The sequence below is a fragment of the Eriocheir sinensis genome, unplaced genomic scaffold (genome assembly GCF_024679095.1).
Source record: "Eriocheir sinensis breed Jianghai 21 unplaced genomic scaffold, ASM2467909v1 Scaffold413, whole genome shotgun sequence".
Classification (NCBI taxonomy): Eukaryota; Metazoa; Arthropoda; class Malacostraca; order Decapoda; family Varunidae; genus Eriocheir; species Eriocheir sinensis.
This window is the reverse complement of record NW_026111736.1, coordinates 253,072-274,052: the sequence shown is the minus strand read 5'-3', so window position 1 is coordinate 274,052 and position 20,981 is coordinate 253,072.

Below are 20,981 nucleotides of genomic sequence, written 5' to 3'. Positions count from 1 at the left end.
GGAGTGGAGAGGAGAAGGTGGGATATGGACAGGAAGAGGAGTAGGGAGTGGAGAGAAGGTGGGATATGGACAGGAAGGGGAGTAGGGAGTGGAGAGGAAAAGGTGTGGATATGGACAGGAAGGGGAGTGGGGAGTGGAGAGGAAAAGGAGGGATATGAACAGGAAGGGGAGTGGGGAGTGGAGAGGAGATGGTGGGATATGGACAGGAAGGGGAGTGGGGAGTGGAGAGGAAAAGGAGGGATATGAACAGGAAGGGGAGTGGGGAGTGGAGAGGAAAAGGTGAGGATATGGACAGGAATGGGAGAAGGGAGTGGAGAGGAGAAGGTGAGGATATGGACAGGAAGGGAAACAGGTAGTGGAGAGGTGGGATATGGACAGGAAGGAGTGGGACTTGGAGGGGAGGAGAAATCTGTGGAGGGGATGAGGTGGGTTAGGGAGGGGATGAGTTTGAATTTAGACAGGAAGAAAAATTATAGTGTTGGGGAGATGTGAAAAGAAGAGGGAGGTGAAAAAATAGGTGAATAGAAGACGATTGACGAAGATGAAGAGAATTTAAAAGAGAGAATACAGAGAGGGTGGAGGAGGAGGGAGTGCGGAGAATGTGGAGAGGAGGAGAATGAAGGAAGAGGAGGAGGAGGAGGTGGAGAAACTGTAGAAGAGAGAATGAAATGGGAAGTGGAATGAGAGGCAGAGAGAGAGAGAGTAAAGAGAGAGTAGAAAGAAAGGGGTAGGAGGAGGAGGAAGAGGAGAGAAGAGGAGAGGAAGCTTTCATCTCTCCACGCTGCCCTAGGGTGTTCTCTCTCTCTCTCTCTCTCTCCGGGGGTTTGTTCAAGTGATGTTCGTCTATATTCAGTTTATTTTTTTTTTACTTTTGTTTTTATTTCTTTTCCCCATTTTATTTCCGTCCTTTGGGAACTATGCAGGACTCCAAATACTTATACACACTCTCTCTCTCTCTCTCTCTCTCTCTCTCTCTCTCTTCCAAGTCAAATTACAGCTTTCATTGTTGTTCTTCGTGTCTTTGATCTCGTGTGTGTGTGTGTGTGTGTGTGTGTGTGTGTGTGTGTGTGTGTGTGTGTGTGTGTGTGTGTGTGTTCAATGCCGCCTTCGTAGAAATAATATTGGTAGTATTTTCATTTATTTTATTTATTTCATTTATTGTTTTAGTTAGTTTTCTTAATACCCAAAAAAGAAAGTGATATTGTTTTTTTCTATTTTTTCCCTTTCCTATTTTTTTCCATTTTCTGTTTTTTCCCTTTTCTATTTTTTCCCTTTTCCATTTTTTCCCTTTTCTATTTTTTCCCTTTTTCAATTTTTTCCATTTTCTATTTTTTCCATTTTCTATTTTTTCCCTTTTCTATTTTTTCCCTTTTCTATTTTTTCTCTTTTCCATTTTTTCCCTTTTCTATTTTTTCCCTTTTCTATTTTTTCTCTTTTCCATTTTTTCCCTTTTCTATTTTTTCCCTTTTCTATTTTTTCCCTTTTCAATTTTTTCTTTTCCATTTTTTCCCTTTTCTATTTTTTCCCTTTTCTATTTTTTCTCCTTTCCATTTTTTCCCTTTTCTATTTTTTCCCTTTTCTATTTTTTCTCTTTTCCATTTTTTCCCTTTTCTATTTTTTTCCCTTTTCTATTTTTTCCCTTTTCTATTTTTTCCCTTTTCTATTTTTTCCCTTTTCTATTTTTTCTCTTTTCCATTTTTTCCCTTTTCTATTTTTTCCCTTTTCTATCTTTTCCATTTTCTATTTTTTCCCTTTTCTATTTTTTTCCTTTTCTATTTTTTTCCCTTTTCTATTTTTTCCATTTTCTATTTTTTTCCCTTTTCTATTTTTTCCCTTTTCTATTTTTTCCCTTTTCCTTTTTTCCCTTTTCTATTTTTTCCCTTTTCTATTTTTTTCCCTTTTCTATTTTTTCCCTTTTCAATTTTTTCTTTTCTATTTTTTCCCTTTTCTATTTTTTCCCTTTTCTATTTTTTCCCTCTTCTATTTTTTCTCTTTTCCATTTTTTCCCTTTTCTATTTTTCCCTTTTCAATTTTTTCTTTTCTATTTTTTCCCTTTTATATTTTTTCCCTTTTCTATTTTTTTCCCTTTTCTATTTTTTCCCTTTTCTATTTTTTCCCTTTTCTATTTTTTCTCTTCTATTTTTTTCCCTTTTCTATTTTTTTCTCTTTTCCATTTTTTCCTTTCTATTTTTTCCCTTTTCTATTTTTTCCCTTTTCTATTTTTTCCCTTTTCTATTTTTTCCCTTTTCTATTTTTTTCCGTTTCTATTTTTTCCCTTTTCCTTTTTTCCCTTTTCTATTTTTTCCCTTTTCTATTTTTTCCCTTTTCTATTTTTTCCCTTTTCTATTTTTTCCCTTTTCTATTTTTTCCCATAGACTTCACAATCTCTTGACGGGAAACGGGGCGCGGGGCCGATTCGCAGGGGGCCGATTTTCAAAAATTTAAAATTTAAATATTTTCAAAACCAAAGCAGCTAGCGACCTGAAACTAAAACAGGCACCTCCCTTAGGCATATATGAGTCTCCATGAGCAGCGGTATCAAAAAATTCAAAGTCGTTCCCTAATAAAATCCCGATTAATTGTTTTTTATATAAGTATAACAAAACTTAAAAAGGCTATAAAATCCTCAGATTTTACGCTAGATGCACAAACATCACCAAATGCAGAGATAATCACTTATATTTTCAGAATCAATAGCAATATTTAGCATATCTTATAAGTTTTTGCTCGAAATAGCTACTTATTTTTTTTTTATTTAGTGCAATTTTTACGTAAGTTTTAACATCTAATAAATCACTTAATTTTCACATTAGAAACTTAATACTTGAGGAAAGCATGCAGAAACATCTTAATTTTACTCAACAAAAGCAAAATATTCATTTTCTATATACAATCACCACTTATTTTGGTTGAATTCCGATGTCACTATTGCCGCAGCACGTCTTGCTGGCTATCTGGCCCTCGTCCTGGACAATCACTTTAGCCTTTTGGCCTATGACTTGTGGGCCCCGGTCAGTTTCCTGGACTTGTACACGTCCTGTTCCTCGCCATCTCCTTCCTGCCCTCCTCGATACTGCTCCTCTTCCTGCCGGTCGGCTGCTTCAAGGCCTTGTTCTTCCTCGCTTCTGAGGTCACGTCCTTGGAGAAATTAGCACCGAAACAGTTGAAGAGGGACCTGCTGATGTGCGGCAAGATGGTGTTGGCCAGGTTGTGCCCCTCCTGGCACCTGTACCCCTGCAAGGTCGGGTCTGAGGCCGCCAGGAACTCCAGGAGGTGCCTGAACCCGTCCCTGTGGCGCATGGCAAGGAGAGGAACCTCAACCTGCGCTCCTTCTTGTCCTCCCTGCACATCAGGAGTCCCACAGCGACATCCCGAAGGACGCCATGTGGGCCATTGGGAGATGGCCGCTTCAGGACCGCCCGGCCCGTCTCCAGCTCTCCCCTGTCGACCAGCTCGACCAGGGCGTCGAACATCACAGAGGGCGGGTCGCCCCTCTCGAGCTCCACGGTAATCTTCATCTCCTCCTGCTGGGCAAGCTCCTGCTTGCATCACTGGCCACAGAGGAGTTGGCCTGGACCTTCCTGGCCAGGTAGCTGGCGAAGTTGCCGACCGCGGCGAGAGCAACTCGTCCGTCGGCGGGTCCGGCTGGTCGTCGGCCAGCTCCCTGGCAAGCTGGGCCAAGATCACCTCGTCGTCCTCCTTCTCCTCTGCCTTGGCCCGGTCCAGGTCGGCCTGCACGTCCCCGGGGAAGAACCCGACGAGCTTCAGCAAATGCAGGCGACGCGGGAACTGAGCTGAGTTGCCATGTAGGCACTAACTAAACGTACATTTCTTGTTTCCTAATACGTAAAACTGTGGACTTCACTATCCTACAGTTATCATTCATTTTACGTAAAGATTTCAACCTAAAGTTACGCAAATTTGCCATTTTTTACACAACGTTTTCAAAGTGCACGCATGGTGCTATTTTATATAAGTTACCTTGAATCCTCGACCAAATCACTCTAGAGACACTCCTGCCTGCTTGTATGCACTAAAACTTGAAGATTTCGTCCTGTTTCCACTTAAATTCGGAGTAAGAACGCAGAGTGTGTTTGAGTTGTCGCAGTGAAAGTCGCCATAACAATCGGCCCCTTACGCGAAGCCAGCGCGCCAAGACTGAAGAGATTTCCCGTCAACTAGTTGTGAAGTCTATGTTTTTCCCTTTTCTATTTTTTCCCTTTTCCATTTTTTCCCTTTTCTATATTTTCCCTTTTCTATATTTTCCCTTTTCTATTTTTTCCCTTTTCCATTTTTTCCCTTTTCTATATTTTCCCTTTTCTATATTTTCCCTTTTCTATTTTTTCCCTTTTCTATATTTTCCCTTTTCTATTTTTTCCCTTTTCTATTTTTTCCCTTTTCTATATTTTCCCTTTTCTATTTTTTTCCTTTTCTATATTTTCCCTTTTCTATTTTTTCCCTTTTCTATTTTTTCCCTTTTCTATTTTTTCCCTTTTCTATATTTTCCCTTTTCTATTTTTTCCCTTTTCTATATTTTCCCTTTTCTACATTTTTCCATTTTCGATTTTTTCCATTTTCGATTTTTTTCCCTTTTCTTTTTTGTCCCTCCTCATTCCTCTTCTTTCCTCACCCCTTTATTTTTTTCAAGCTACTTTTTTTTCATTTCTTTGTCCTATTTTCTCTCCTCCTTTCCTTCTCCTTATTTCCCTTTTTTTATGACTATCTACTTTTTATTTTCTCTCTCCATCACAAAGAGGCTGCCGATTTATTCTATCATTTTCCCTTCCTTGTTTTTCTCCTTTCTGTTCTCATATTTTCTCTACTTTTCCTTCCTCCCATTTCTTTGCTTCTCTTCCTTCTCACCATCACTAATATCCTCCACTCTGCTCTTCTCTCTCCTCTCCTGTCTTCTTCTCTTGCCCCTCTTCTCCTCCTCGTCATCATCACCTATCTCTTTTCTACTCCTATCTTCTTTTCTTGTTCCTCTTCTCCTCCTCGTCATCATCAACATCATTATCATCGCCTCTATCTCCTCTACTTTCTTCTATCATCTTCCCTTTCACTTGCCCCTTCTCCCAATCATCACCCATCTACCCTTTCTTCTTCTTTTGTATCTCTTTCTTTTCCTAATCATCACCGTCATCACCTCTCTCCTCTCCTCTCATCTCTCATCTCTTCTAATTCACTTGCCCTTATCATCATCGTTATCACTCATCTCTTTTCTTCCTTCCTTGCTCCTCTCTTCTTTCTCCTCTCCCTTCTCCTCATCCCACGTTTCATTTACTTCTCCTCTCCTTTCCTCTCTTCTCTCACTCTTCTCCTTCACTTGCCCTTCTCCTCCTCACCATTATCATCCATCTCCTCTACTCTACTCTTTTCCTCTTTCTTTGCTCTTCTCCTTCACTCCCTCTCCTTCATAACCATCTCCTCCATTCTTCTTTCATCTCATCTTCCTTCCTCTCTCCTCCCTCCTTCTCCTCCTCCTCCTTCTCTTAAGGAAATCATAAGTAGACTCCCCTCTCCTCCTTCTCCTCCCCAGGTTTATCCTCCCCGGGGAGATACGAGGCAACAATAAATATTAAAGAACCACTCAGCTCCCCCTCCTCCCCTCCACACTCCACTCTCCCCTTCCACTTTCCCCTTACTCCACTCAAAAGTAGCGGTGGTGGTGGTGGTGGGCTCAAGGACACGCAGAATAAGTACGATCTCTCTCTCTCTCTCTCTCTCTCTCTCTCTCTCTCTCTCTCTCTCTCTCTCTCTCTCTCTCTCTCTCTCTCAAACAATGTATATAGAGTATAATAAGTGTTTCTCTCTCTATCTCTCTCTGTTTAAATCTCTCTCTCTCTCTCTCTCTCTCTCTCTCTCTCTCTCTCTCCATGGAAGAATACGTATGTAGAGGTAAAAAAGAATGTAATAAAAGAGAAAAAGATGTAGAAAAAAGAGGAGAGGGGAAAAAATGGAAGGAACGAAAATGAATGGCAAAAAGAAGGGAGAAAGGAGAAGGGAATGATGGGGCGGGGAGAAGAAAAGACGAGGCAAGGAGAAAAATTAAGGAAGGAATGGAGGAGATAAGTGAAGGGAATAAAGGAAGCAGAAAGGAAAAGGATGGAGGAGAAGGTAAAGATAGGAAGAAGGGTAGGGAAGCATAATGGAAGTTAAGTGAAAGGAAGGACAGAAAGGAGAAGGAAAGGAAAAGGAAGGGAACGAAGGGATGGGAAAGTAAGGAAAGGGAAGGGAAGGGAAGGGAAGGGAGAGTAAGGGAAGGGAAGGGAAGGGAAGGGAGAGTAAGGGAAGGGAAGGGAAAGAAAGGGGATTGAAGAGAAAGGAAGAATAAAGGAAAGGAAGAAAATGGAAGGGAAGAGAATGGAATAGGACAGGATAAGAACGGAAAATAAAACGAAAATAAAACAGAAAGGAAAGGAAAGGAGAGGGAGGAAGAGCGAGAAAAGAAAAGAAAAGGAAAAGGAAGGGAACGAGGGAATGGGAAAGTAAGGGAAGGGAAGGGAAGGAAAAGAAAGGGGATTGAAGAGAAAGGAAGAATAAAGGAAAGGAAGAAAACGAAAGGGAAGGGAATGGAATACGACAGGAAAAGAACGGATGATAAACGAAAATAAGATAAAAGGAAAGGAAAGGAGAGGGAGGAAGAGCGAGAAAAGATGGGATAAAATAAAAAAGAGAGAAGCAAGCAAATGAAAAAAAAAATCAACTCATTCTATTAGTGACGAAAAAAAAAGTGAAAAGAAGGAGGAATGAATAAAGAAGGGAGGAGCAGAAGAAGGAAAGGTGAATTAAGTCTTGAAAGATAGGGAGAATGAAGAAAACGTGAGGAGAAGAAAGAAAAGGATTAAGAAGAGAAATGAATGAAAGAGAGATGAAATTAATAATGAAGAAGCGGAGAACAGGATGAAGATGCAATATGAAGAGGAGGAGGAGGAGGAGGAGGAGGAGGAGGAGGAGGAGGAGGAGGAGGAGGAGGACGAGGAGGAGGAGGAAGAGGAGGAGGAGGAAGACGTCTAATTACTGTAATCATAAGAAATTAATAATAAACATACTTTCAAAATTAAAGAGTTATCATCGCAAGGTTTTCTAATATTCTACAAAGCTTGAGATATATTATAAAGTCAAAGGAGGAGAGCAGGCGGCCATGAGCGGAGCAGCAGGAGGAGGAGGAGGAGGAGGAGGAGGAGGAGGAGGAGGAGGAGGAGGAGGAGGCTAATTATGTTAATAGATTACATTAACTGCTTCTGTATGTATGCCTCATTCTAAGTCCGTCTCTCTCTCTCTCTCTCTCTCTCTCTCTCTCCCATTAGCTTATCTTCCTTTACATTAGATTATTCTTGCTCACATCTCTCTCTCTCTCTCTCTCTCTCTCTCTCTCTCTCTCTCTCTCTCTCTCTCTCTCTCTCTCTCTCTCTGGCAGCTCGTCGTATTCACCTGCAGGTTACCTGTGTTAAGGATTACTACAGGTGAGGGCCCTTCAGTGCACTCTCTCTCTCCCCCTTTGCAGTTTCCATTTCTCCCCCCTCTTTCCTTCCTTTCCTCTCTCCCCTCTCACCCCTTCAATTAACACCCCCTTTCCACCCCTTTCAGTTGGCACCTTAACTCCCCCCACCCCACCCCTTATCTCAATTCCTCCCTCCCTCCCTCCCTCAGCTGACTGTTCCTCCTTTTCCTCCACTTATTGCCTCCTATTCTTCTCACTTATCCTCCCTCCTCCACTTACTCCCTCTCACAAGTCTTACTTTACACACACACAAAAAAATATGTTGGTATGTATCTTTTCTTTCGACTTTCTTTCATCTTCGTCTCCTCATGAACATCTATAAATAATACACTCTTCCATCAATGTTGCTCCTCCTCCTCCTCCTCCTCTCTTCCTCTTCCTCCTCATCCTCTTCCTCCTCCTCCTCCTCCTCCTCTCCAACGAACCCTATTATTTCAGTCGTCTCGCTTTTAATCTCCCTTCAAAATAGAGTCCTCCTCCTCCTCCTCCTCCTCCTCCTCCTCCTCCTCCTCCTCCACACTTTCCTCTTTCAACCTCACTCTTAATCGGTTCTCAAAACGGACTCAATCTCCAGTCACCGCCACCCTCCTCCTCCTCCTCCTCCACTAGTCAGGTGTGAAGGTAAGAGGAGGCCAATTAATATGCAAGTCTGAGAGATTGAAGGCAGTTAACAGTGTCTGATGCGCCGGAACAGGAGGAGGAGGAGGAGGAGGAGGAGGAAGGTGGCGGCTGGGGATGGAGTCCGTTTTGAGAAGCGATTAAGAGAGTGGTTGGAGGAGGAGGAGGAGGAGGAGGAGGAGGAGGAGGAGGAGGATGAGGAGGAGGGAGGACATGACGGAAAGATGGAGTTAAGGAGAAAGGAAAATTTTGTCACTAAAAAGACGAAAGGAAGAAGAAGACGAAGAACAAGAAGAAAAACAAGAACAAGGAGAACAAGAACAGCAAGAACAAGAAGAACAAAAACAGGAACAGGAAAACGATGATGATAACGCCAATCAAAGAGGAGAATGAGAAATAAAGGAGGAGGAGGAGGAGGAGGAGGAGGAGGAGGAGGAGGAAGAGGAGGAGGAGGAGGTCGAGGGAAGTTCAGTGAGGAGGATGAGACGATTACCGGAGGGCGTGGCGTGGGCAGAAGGGAGAGAGGAGGGAGAGGAAAGGGAGAGGAGAGGGAGGGAGTGGAAGGGGGCTGATGTCCTAAATTAATTACATGATTAATCAAATGTCTTCGTGAGAGCCATTCCAGCCTGTATAATGCTGATCCTCTCTCTCTCTCTCTCTCTCTCTCTCTCTCTCTCTCTCTCTCTCTTGTCCCTTTGTATTGTTCTTTATCGTCTTTCTTTGCCATTCTTTTTTTTTCTTTTTTTTTTGTTCCATCTTTTTCCTTCTCCGCATTCCATTTCAACAGCGAGGATATTCCATTTCTCTCTCTCTCTCTCTCTCTCTCTCGCTCTCTCTCTCTCTCTCTCTCTCTGTTACTCCTATTCACATCGGTTTATTCTCTCTTTCCCTTCTATTATCCTTTCTCACATTCTATTAATCTTCCTCTATTCCCTTACACCTTCCTCCTTCCCCTATTCATCCCTTCTCCCTTCCTCCATATATCACCCTCTCCCCTTCCCTTCCACTTACTACAATCCCTTCCTTACCCTGGCAATCCCATCACTCCTATCTAATGTTCCTTCACTGAGAATATTACACTTTAACCTACCACCCCATAGCTAAGCCTTTGCCCCATTTCCACTTGTAACAGACCCCTTTCCCTCATCCCTACCATACCTACGCCATCCCATTGCATTGTAGTACTTCATCTCAGGCCCATATTTTAAGATGATTTCGGCTCTCACAAGAAATATCTCCTCGGACCTTATAGGAGTATGTCGAATTCTTATGTGTGTTCAGTGTTCAGGGTACAGAATACATGTCGAACTATTACTAGGCTCATACAAATACCCATGGGAATACTAACACAACCTCCACGAAGTCCCCGAAATGCTTGAGAATATGGAACCCATTCTCCCTTTTTCTAACACCTTCCCATTCTCTCGTATTCTCCTAAAACTTAAATATCAAAACTAGCACCACTTTCTTCTTATTCTTCCTCTTTACACTTATTATTCTTGCTTTTATCCACACATATAATAGTCCATCCTCAACCTGTCCCCCTTTTTAAACATTTTCCCTCCCCTTGCGGTCTCCTAAAACCTACTTCTCAAACACAGCACGTCTAGTTTCTTACGCTTTTGTTGTTATTCTTTTTCAGATACTTCCTCAACTTTTGTCCTCTCTTTCAAAAACATCCCTCCGTGGACTCTCAAACCTCAAATAGCACTCACCACATCCTTGCGTTCTCATCCTTATTCTTATCCAAATATTTATTGCATCCTCAACCTCAGTCTCTTCTTTCATTCTCTTCTGGCCTCTGCAACCTCAATCCTTTCAAAAACATCAAATAACACTCACCACTTAATTGCGTTCTCATCCTTATTCTTATCTACATAATTTATTGCATCCTCAACCTCAGTCTCTTCTTTCATTCTCTTCTGGCATCTTCAACCTCAAGCCTCTCAAACACACCACGGATACTTTCTTACGCTCTTTGTTGTTCTTCTTTTTCACAAACTTTCCCGTATTCAAACACCTTCCCTCCTCTTGTGGCATAGGACTTCAAACCTCAAACACGGCACCAACCACTTCCTTGCGTCCTTATTCCTATTCTCATCCACACCTCGGCCCTGCCCAAGCTCAATCACCCCTCCAGCCCCGCCCCGCCCCGCCCCGCCATTGTTCATCCAAGTCCCCCATTGCTATTCCTTCCAAGACCTCCCGTTTTCTTTCACTTCTCCGCCGCCTCGCGTATCAACAGAGAAGAAAAAAGGAAGTGTTTAAGTTACGGCTTATGCGAGAGAGAGAGAGAGAGAGAGAGAGAGAGAGAGCGCAAAGGGCAGTGAAGGAAAGTGTGAAAAGGGATGAAATATGCGAATAAAAATATGGACAGCGTAAAAGAGAGATAATGGAAGAAAGTGAAGGAATAGAGATGAGAGAGAGAGAGAGAGAGAGAGAGAGAGAGAGAGAGAGAGAGAGAGAGAGAGAGAGAGAAATACCGAGTAAGAGAAAAGCAAACAAAACTATAAAAAAAAATGGGTCAAAGAAAACGGAAGAAAAAGAAACGAACAGAAAAAGGGAAGAGGGTACAAAGAGGACACAGAGGAGGAGGAGGAGGAGGAGGAGGACGACAAAACTATTACAAACTATTACAATGGAGGTAAAAATCATGGAGGAGAGGAGGGAAAGACAAACTATTTTTCTGTTTCCTCCTTCTCTTCTTCTTTTCTTTAATCTACTATTACTTTTTATCTCTTATTTTCTTTTTTTTGTTTCGTTCCAGTGTTATCATTTCCAGTTATATCATGCACCCACTGGCAGATTCTCTCTCTCTCTCTCTCTCTCTCTCTCTCTCTCTCTAACGTTCAATATTCCCTGTCTAACGTATCTATCTTTTTATTTATTTACCTTTTTCTTGCTCTTCCAATTTTCATTTCTCTTCCTCATCCTTTGCTTTATTGAAACACACCACAAGTCTATATCTGTAATGCTTCTTTATATATTAGAAGAGTTTATATTCCTATCGATTCTCTCCACTTTCTCTCTCGCCTTTTTGTATGTGTTTCATGAAAAAATGCCTCAATTTCTATTCCTATTCATATTTCTACTCGTAATTTTTTCCTTCACAAGAACATAAGAGCGTAGGGAGTCTGCAAGAGGCAGGTGGGCCAGTACAAGGCAGCTCCTGTGAACCTAATGCCACCTAACGTCACAATCAATGAATTTATCTAATCTTCTTCTTCTCCTCCTCCTAATCCTCTTATTTTTTTTATTTCATCCTCTAACTTTGCGATAAGAGAAAATAATATGACAAAAAAATAATATATATATATATATATATATATATATATATATATATATATATATATATATATATATATATATATATATATATATATATATATATATATATATATATATATATATATACACACACACACACACACACACACACAAACACACACACAAAGACAAACATATATGCGAAACGAGAAACATAATATAAACTCTCTCTCTCTCTCTCTCTCTCTCTCTTCCAGGGTCGCCTATAGACGAGGCACGCGAGTTAGAGGGAAGCCGAGCATTGATTATAGATGTAGAAGAGGAGGAGGAGGAAGAGGAGGAGGAGGAGGAGGAACGTAAGAACGTAGGAGTCTGCAAGAGGCCGGTAGGCCTGTACAAGGCAGCTCCTTTGAACCTAAGCTCCTGTGAACCTAGCCCCACCCAATATCGCTGTCCATGAATTTATCTAGTCTATTTTTGAATGCGACAATTGTATTGGCACTCACCACATGACTGATCAGCCTGTTCCACTCATCTATCACTCTGTTAGTAAACCAATTTTTGCCTATGTCCTTGTTAAATCTAAATTTATCCCGTTTAAACCCATTACTACGTGTCCTACCCGGTTCTCTTACCAGCAGAACCTTATTAATATCCCCTTTATTAAAGCCCTTCATCCATTTATAAACCTCGATCATGTCTCCACGCACCCTTCGCCTTTCAAGAGAATGCAAGTTTAACTGTTTGAGTCCTTCCTCGTATAGCAAGTTTCGTAACCCTTTATTCTAACATTTTTATATCCATTCTACAGTAAGGTGACCAGAACTGAACCGCATAACCAAGATGAGGTCTAACTAATGCTAAATAGAGTTTGAAGAAGACTTCGGCGCTTCTGTTGCTTACGCTCTCTGAAATAAAACCCAGTACCCTGTTTGCTCGATTTCTAGCTTGAATGCATTGGGCCCTCACTAATATCTATATATAATAACGAGGAGGAGGAGGAGGAGGCGGAAAAGAAAGGGAAGGCAGATCAACGATTGAGAGAAATGTATGAGATAGACATAGAGAGATAGAGAGGGGTAGCTGTGTGTGTGTGTGTGTGTGTGTGTGTGTGTGTGTGTTAATCCATAGCTCCAATACACGCCACGCCCCGGTAGGCTCACAAACACCATTCATAATAAATAATGGCGCAGGAGTAAGTGGACGGCGGCCGAGAGAGAGAAAGAGAAAGAGAAGAGAAGAGAAGAGAAGAGAAGAGAAGAGAAGAGAAGAGAAGAGAAAAGAGAGGAGAGGAGAGGAGAAGAGAAAAGAGAGGAGAGGAGAGGAGAAGAGAAAAGAGAGGAGAGGAGAGGAGAAGAGAAAAGAGAGGAGAGGAGAAAAGAGAGGAGAGAAGAGAAGAGAAGAGAAGAGAAGAGGAGAGGAGAGGAGAGGAGAGAAGAGAAGAAGAAGAGAGAAGAGGAGAGAGAGAGAGAGAGAGAGAGAGAGAGAGAGAGAGAGAGAGAGAGAGAGAGAGAGAGAGAGAGAGAGAGAGAGAGATATAATAAAACAAAAATATAGAAAAAATAAATTCATCCTCACGAGTAGTATAATCATCACCAATCAAAAATAGTTAAAATGAATTATATACAGATGAAAACAAATAAATTAATAAAATACAACTAAATAAATATATAAACAGAGGAATGTATGCATAAAAAAATATCAAGCGAAGACTATGACTACTGAGGCTCCTACTACTCCTCCTCCTCTTCTTCCTCCGCCTCCTCCTCATCTTCCTCTTCCTCTTCCTCTTCTTCTCTTCTTTCTTCTTTTCTCCTCCTCCTCCTCCTCCTCTTCCTCATTTTCCTCTCTTCCTCCTCCTCCTACTACTACTACTAAAACTAATATAAACAAAACACTACTACTACTACTACTACTACTACTACTACTACTACTACTACTGCTACTATTGAGTGTAAAATAATCAAATAAATATGCAAACAGGACCCAGCATGACATGAAAGTAAAAAAAAAACAAAGAATAAAAAATAAAAAAACACATCACCGGCAAACACCGAAACTCGACGACAACACATTCAGGAAAAAAATAATACAAGAGCAACTCAAACAAACAAACGAACGAACGAGACTGAAGCAAACAAATAATTAAATGACTCATTCTATACAACAAGGGCGTGATTAAACCCGCTTCCTCTCTCTCTCTCTCTCTCTCTCTCTCTCTCTCTCTCTCTCTCTCTCTCTCTCTCTCTCTCTCTCTCTCTCTCTCTCTCTCATCAATCATGGCACGCTTACAACACCCCTTCCCCCCCTCCCCCCTCATCCCCCTCATATCCCCCCCCTCCCCATACCAAGAACATCAACGGGACCCCGAAATTAATTGAATGCCATTAGTGGGGAAGTAATCGTGGGGAGGCAGGGGGAGGGGGGGGAGGGGGGGGAGGGGAGAGGGGAGGGGAGGAGGTCAAGGTGGGAAAGGATGGGAGCGAAGGGAAGGATGGAAACTGGGGATTGGGGAGAGGGAATGGTGAGGAGGGAAAGGGTAGAAGTAGGGAGACGAAGGGAGGGGAAGGAGGAGGCAAAGCAAGGGAAGGACGCGAAGTGGGAGGGAAAGGACGGGAGGGAAGGGAAGGGAGATGGAGGGAAGGGAGGGAGGAGGCAGAGCAAGGGAAGGAAGGAACTGAGGGGAAGGGAGGGGAGGAGGAATAGGGAGGAAGAGAACGAGGAGGAGGAAGGAAGGAAAGGAGGGAGTGAGGAATGGAATGGGAGGGAAGGAACGAGGAGGAAAAGGAGGAAGGAGAAGGAGGGAGTAAGGAATGGGAATGGGAGGGAAGGAACGAGGAGGAAAAGGAGGGAAGGGAGAGATGGGAACTGCAGGAGAAAAGATGGGGAAAGGAAGGAATGGGAATGGAATGGGAAGGAGGAAGGAACGAGGAGGAAAAAGGGAGGGAAGGAGAGATGGGAACGGAAGGAGAAAGGAACAATGGGAAGGAAAAGGAAGGGAAGGAATAATAGGAACGGAGAGGGATGGGATGGGAATGGGAAGGAGGAACAATAGGAACGGAGAGGGGATGGGAATGGGAAGGTACGAATAGGAACGGAGAGGGATGGGAATGGGAAGGGAAAGGAACAATAGGAACGGAGAGGTAAGGGATGGGAATGGGAAGGTAAATGAACAATAGGAACGGAGAGGGAAGGGATGGGAATGGGAAGGGAAAGGAACAATAGGAACGGAGAGGAAGGGATGGGAATGGGAAGGAAAGGAACAATAGGAACGGAGAGGAAGGGATGGGAATGGGAAGGTAAAGAAAGGATGGGAAATGGGAGGAAGGGACATATAGGAATCGAAGAGAATGTAAGGAGGAAAGGAAGGGAGGTGAAAGAAGAGGAAAGTAAGGAAGGGATGGGAACAAGGAGGGAAAGGAAGGAGAGATGGAATGGGGATAGAAATATGAGAGGGAGATAATGGGGGGGTATGGTTGGTAAATGGGAGAGATCATGTTGGTAGGTAGATTGGGTAGGTAGGAAGGGAGATTAGCACAACGTTGGAAGGTGGGTGGAGGGTGGAGAGATAGGTAAGGGTAGGAGGAGGAGGGGAGGGTGGAGGAAGAGGGGGGGGAGAGAATTACTGGATTGGAGGAGGAAGAGGAGAAGGAGGAGGGGGAGGTGGAGGTGGTGAGGGTGGATCTCTCTCTCTCTCTCTCTCTCTCTCTCTCTCTCTCTCTCTCTCTCTCTCTCTCTCTCTCCCGCAACTTCCAAGTTTTTTTTTTCTTTGCAAAGTTGTGAATGTCCACTAATTGTCAGGAAGCGTGGGAGAATGAGGAGGAGGAGGAGGAGGAGGAGGAGGAGGAGGGAGAAAGGAGAATGGAAAAAAAAAGGGAAAAGGGAGAATAAGTAAGAAAAGAAAGGAGGGGAACAGAAGGAAAACAAAGAAAAAGAAGAAGAAGAAGGAGAGAGAGAGAGAGAGAGAGAGAGAGAGAGAGAGAGAGAGAGAGAGAGAGAGAGAGAGAGAGAGAGAGAGAGAGAGAGAGAGAGAGGAAAGATTTATGCATGTATGTATGTATGTATGTATTGTGTATGTATGTGTGTATGTGTGTATGTATGTATGTATGTATGTATGTATTTTCTGAAGGACTTACTGGATAATAAATATGCAAGGGTCCTATGTACCACTACTACTACTACTACTACTACTGTTACTACTACACATACTTACGAAAATACGAGTGAGAAATAATTTAATAAGGGAGAAGTCTGAGAACCGAGGAGAAAGAGGAAATGAGGAGAGGAGGAGAGGCACTGCAGAAGAGGAGAAAGGAAATTAGCACAATACAAAAGGAAAGAAAAGAGAGAGGAAGATGATAAATGAGAGGGAGAGGGAAGGAGGGAGGGAGGGAGGGAGGGATGCAAGGAAGGAGGAAGGAGAGCAATGAGTGTAAGGTAGGGCAGAAAAATTGTGATGAAAGTAAGCGAAAAAAAGGAATGAAAAGAAAGAGAGAAACATCATAGAAGGGGAGTAAAAAAAATTGTGATGTAAGTAAGAGAAAAAAAGGAATGAAAAGGGAGAGAGAAACATAATGGAAGTAACTGGAAGAGAAAAATGAAATAGAAAACAGGAACACGAATGAAACAATGATGAAACAAAGGACGGGGAAAAGGAAATTGGTGGAAATGGCGACAGAAAACAGAACTTGAACCGAAAGATAAAGAAGGAAACAAGAAGTGTGGAAGAGAAGAAAAATAAGATAGTGAAGGACTGATTAAAGCAACACGGATAAAGAAGGAAAGATAAAGGAGACAGGAAGATAAAGAAGGAAACAGGAGGCGTGGAAAAGAAGGAAAAATGAAAGAGTGACGGATTGATTCAAATAACACGGATAAAGAAGGAAAGATAAAGGATAAAAGAAGATAAAGAAGGAAACAGGAGGTGTAGAAAAGAAAAAATAAGATAGTGAAGGATTGATGAAAAATAATAACACGAATAAAGAAGGAAAGATAAAGGATAAGGGAAGATAAGGAAGGAAACAGGTGTGAAAAAGAAAGAAAAATTAGATACAGAAGGATTGATTAAAATAACACGGATAAAGAAGAAAAGAAAAAGGATAAAGGAAGATAAAGAAGGAAACAAAGTGTGAAAAAGAAGGAAAAATAAAAGAGTGACGGATTGATTCAAATAACACGGATAAAGAAGGAAAGAAAAAGGAGAAAGGAAGATAAAGAAGGAAACAGGAGGCGTGGAAAAGAAGGAAAAATTAGATAGAGAAGGATTGATTCAAATAACACGGATAAAGAAGGAAAGAAAAAAGAGAAAGGAAGATAAAGAAGGAAACAGGTGTGAAAAAGAAGGAAAAATAAGATAGTGAAGGATTGATCAAAATAACACGGACAGCAATAGAAAAAAAGCATGACAAAATAAAAATAAAAATACGTTACCAACAAACGACGAAAAGGTGTGAAAGAAAGGGAACAGAAAGAGGGAAAAGAGATGAAAGGATAACTTGAAATGAAAGACGAACGGAATATGCGAAAACAGCGACAAAAAAAAAATGCGAATACAAGAAAAGAAATACTGATGATAAATGATGAGAAACAACATGATAATGATATAAAGAGAGGAAGAGGAGAAAGAAGAAGAAAAAACCAAGGGATGGCAGAAAGAATAAAGGAAGGAAAGGGATAATGCCAGAAGTGGAGAGAGAGAGAGAGAGAGAGAGAGAGAGAGAGAGAGAGAGAGAGAGAGAGAGAGAGAGAGAGAGAGAGAGAGAGAGAAACGCATAAGAAGAGAGAGAAAGAGGAAGAAAAGAAAGGGTTGGCAGAAATAACACGCATAAGGAAATAAAGGAAAATACCAGAAGTGCCGTGAGAGAAAAAGAAACACATAAGAACACACGAAAAGTAAAATATAAAAGTTTCCGGAAAATACGAGAAGCAAGAAAATAAACAAATGGGCAAACTTTAAGAGAATAAATACACAAATGACACACAAAAAGAAGTATATTTCAGCAACAAGAGAATAGAGAAAGAGAATGCAGAGAGAACAATGTTAAAAATCAGAACACGGAGATTATCGTTCACATTACAATTTTACGGAGAATTTTTATTTGAGTTCATTTATTTTTTACGACGGCCGCGGGAACGATTGATAACACTAATCTACTGTTCAATCAGAGGGCGTACTGATGCGAGAGAGAGAGAGAGAGAGAGAGAGAGAGAGAGAGAGAGAGAGAGAGAGAGAGAGAGAGAGAGAGAGAGAGAGAGAGACTGGTGATGAACTTTAATTAATCTTCTTTATACACTATTTTATCCAGTGTGTGTGTGTGTGTGTGTGTGTGTGTGTGTGTGTGTGTGTGTGTGTGTGTGTGTGTGTGTGGCGGGATATACTGAGGCGTCAAGGCACGATAACAATGTGTGTATATCAGTCTGTCTGTCTGTCTTTTTTTCCCCCCTTATTCCGAGCTGTCTGCTAAACCTCCCATATTTTGCGCCAAAGTTTGCACACACATTACTCTGCCAGACACACACACACACACACACACACACACACACACACACACACACACACACACACACACACACCATCATCATCACCATTACCTGTCTTCACTACCTTACTCATCATCATCACGCTCTCCTCCAGCATCACTATCCATTCACCACCACCAAAACTACCATCACCACCACCTCATATAAATCACAACAGCTACCACCACCCACCACCACCACCACCATCACCACCACTACCACTTTTCATCATCATCACCACCACCATCACCTGACTCCAAAACCATCGCAACCACCGCCCCGATCACCACCACCAACACCGCCACCACCACCACCACCACTACCCTACACTTCATACCACCACCACCACCATCACCACCACTACTACTACTACCCTTCACTTAATACCACCACCACCACCTAACTCCAAAACCATCGCAACCACCGCCCCGATCACCACCACCACCACCACCACCACCACCGCTGCCGCCGCGCAAAAAGATGGATCGCCTCTCATAACCTCTTGACGCAGTATCAGTTTGATATATAGTCCAGAGAACATCACTATTTGCGACCCCCCCACACCACCACCACACCGACTCTCTCTCTCTCTCTCTCTCTCTCTCGTGTGCTCCCTTTTCAATGTTTTTTTCTTATTTTTCATTACTTTTTCATTGCATTTCTCAGTACTCACCGCCGGCTTGGTCTGTTCCCTCCTCAGACGTGATATCACTTCATATTTACCTGCAAAGAGAAAAGAATAAAGTTAATAAATATTCAGGTATAAAGATTACATAATACAAAGAAAACTAACACACACAAAAAAAATCACCTCCTTTTGAATTTCAACATATTATTTTATTATTATTCACAGAAAGAGGAGACGGGTTGGCAGAGGTAAGACACAAATTAAGGTGATTCCTCCCAAATTTTCCACCATTTTGATCTCCCCAAGTCATTTTTTTCTGACATCAAGCGACAAAAAGTGTATATAAACAAGCATAAATAAATAATAAAAATTAACAGATGTATACATGTGTGACTGTCAATAATTTAATACATAGAATAGACGAATATCACAAAAAAGTAAACCTGCTATGCTAACGGTTAGGGAGATAAGACCTGTCTGTGTGTGTGTGTGTGTGTGTGTGTGTGTGTGTGTGTGTGTTACGGAGGGAAGGGTGGAGAAGGGATGGAGGGGAGAAGGGAGGAAAGGGAGAAGGGATGGAGGGGAAAAGGGATGAAGGGGAGATGGGAGGAAGGGGAGAAGTTAGGGAAGGGTGAAGGGATGAAGGGAGGGAAGGGAGGGGAAAGGGAGGGAGGGAAGGAGGGAAGGGAGGGGAAAAGGGGGAGGGAAAGGGGGGGAGGGAGGGAGAGGAGAAGGAGGGAGGAGAAGGGATGAGAAGGGAGGGGAGGGGAGAAGGGAAGGGAGGGGACAAGGGAGGGGAGGGGAGGAGGGAAGGGAGGGGAAGGAAGGGAGGAGGGAGGAGAAGGAGGAGGGAGGAGGAAGGGAGGAGGGAGGGAGAGAAGGAGGGAGAAGGAGGGAGGGAGGGGAGTAGGGAGGCAGCAAGGTGGCGTTAAAAAAAAAGCAAGAAAAAAAAATAATGCTGAAGGAATACGATCTTACGCGCTATTAATTCAGAGAGAGAGAGAGAGAGAGAGAGAGAGAGAGAGTTTTTTTTAGCCCTAAGAAGCACTCCTCCTTCAGCCTCTTACGTAGTTCTTTGTTAAAACTTAGAGCGAAATCTCTCTGTCTCTCTCTCTCTCTCTCTGTCTGTCTGTCTGTCTGTCTGTCTGTCTGTCTGTCTGTCTCTCTCTCTCTCTCTCTCTCTCTCTCTCACACACACACACACACACACACACACACGCCTTTTATCTATCTATCTATCTATCTATCTATCTATCGTATCTTGTGTTTCTACGTATGTGTATCTCTCTCTCTCTCTCTCTCTCTGCTCGTGACTTCGAAGAAAATTTCCCCTCCCAATTAGGACCGGTTAATCCCGTGTTTTATCCGCCCGAACTCAGGCCCAGGAATGGTGTGTTCTCTCTCTCTCTCTCTCTCTCTCTCTCTCTCTCTCTCTCTCTCTCTCTCTCTCTCTCTCTCTCTCTCTATTATTTTTGTTTATTTTATCATATTCAACAAACAGTAAGGCCTATTATTATTATTATTATTATTATTATTATTATTTTTATTACTAATTTTTTTTCTTAATTTTAATCACCATATTTAGTTTATTTACTTATAGTTTCCCCTTGTCTGAATCTCTCTCTATATCACGTTTTCTTTCTATTTAATTTTCCTTCCCTTCAATATTTTCCCGTCCATTACATTCGGTATTTCCTCCATTTGCCATTTTTCTCTCCTCCCTTAATTTACCTCACTCCCTCTGCCGGTCTCTTCCTCCTCCTCCTCCTCCTCCTCCTCTTCCTCCTCGACTTATTACATCTTCCTCTTCTTGCTTCTCTACTCCATTAACCTCTTCCTTCCTTCCTCTTCCTCCTCCTCCTCCTCCTCCTCCTCCTCCTCCTCCTCCTCCTCAATTTCCCCACTAAACTTCTCTCTTCCTCCTCCTCCTCCTCTTGCGCCACTTCCCTTCCCCTCCTCTCCCCGCCTTCAATATTTTCTCCATTACAATATATCAAACTTGAAAATTCTCTCTCTCTCTCTCAACCACACACACACACTTTTAGCGGTATGTTCCCTCCTGCAGTGTAGCCAAAACTGTGAGCAAACTGACCATTCACGATAACATCATTACCAGAATCGCAAGCCTTCCACTGCATAACATTTCCGCACATACAATACAGGCATTCCTCCGCAGTGTTGCCAGGTAGACAGCTGTTGGTAGTACTGCAAACCCTCTTCGTTCTAGATTTAGGTCGCGTTTCAGTGGTAATGTTGCCAGAACCTTAATAATTACCCTTTGCTTGTAGAGTTGACACGATCCAATTCCTTTAATCCTCCTATTTTTTATTCGTTAGCAGCGTTACCAATACAACTTTATGCTCCTCCTCCTCCTCCTCCTAATTTTATTTTTTTCTTAATTTTAATCACCACATTTAGTAATTTATTTATTTATAGTTTCCCCTT